This window comes from Morone saxatilis, unplaced genomic scaffold, assembly GCF_004916995.1.
Source record: "Morone saxatilis isolate NCDOM2014 unplaced genomic scaffold, NCSU_SB_2.0 Contig4, whole genome shotgun sequence".
Taxonomy (NCBI): Eukaryota; Metazoa; Chordata; class Actinopteri; family Moronidae; genus Morone; species Morone saxatilis.
Genome location: NW_023339984.1, coordinates 5,753,544 through 5,753,843, shown reverse-complemented (window position 1 = coordinate 5,753,843; position 300 = coordinate 5,753,544).

The following is a 300-nucleotide window of genomic DNA, read 5'->3' as shown; positions in this document are numbered from 1 at the left end:
TGAGTGTGTGTGAGTCTGAGTGAATGAGTGAGTGTTGGGAGCTTAGGACACTCCCCGAACACAGAACGTCACACACCCACCCTGTCCCAACCTGCACTTCTGTCGTCACCAAAGCAAATACACACATGCAAAAAGGGCGCACACACACACACAAACACGGAGCAACACACTCTCACTCTCTTTGTCTTTTCCTCGGACTCTTTCTTAACTACACACACCTCTTCTTTACATCCTTAGACACACACTGACTTGGAGATAAAGTTCTGATTTAACATCTGTAACTCAAATATGAGACACACA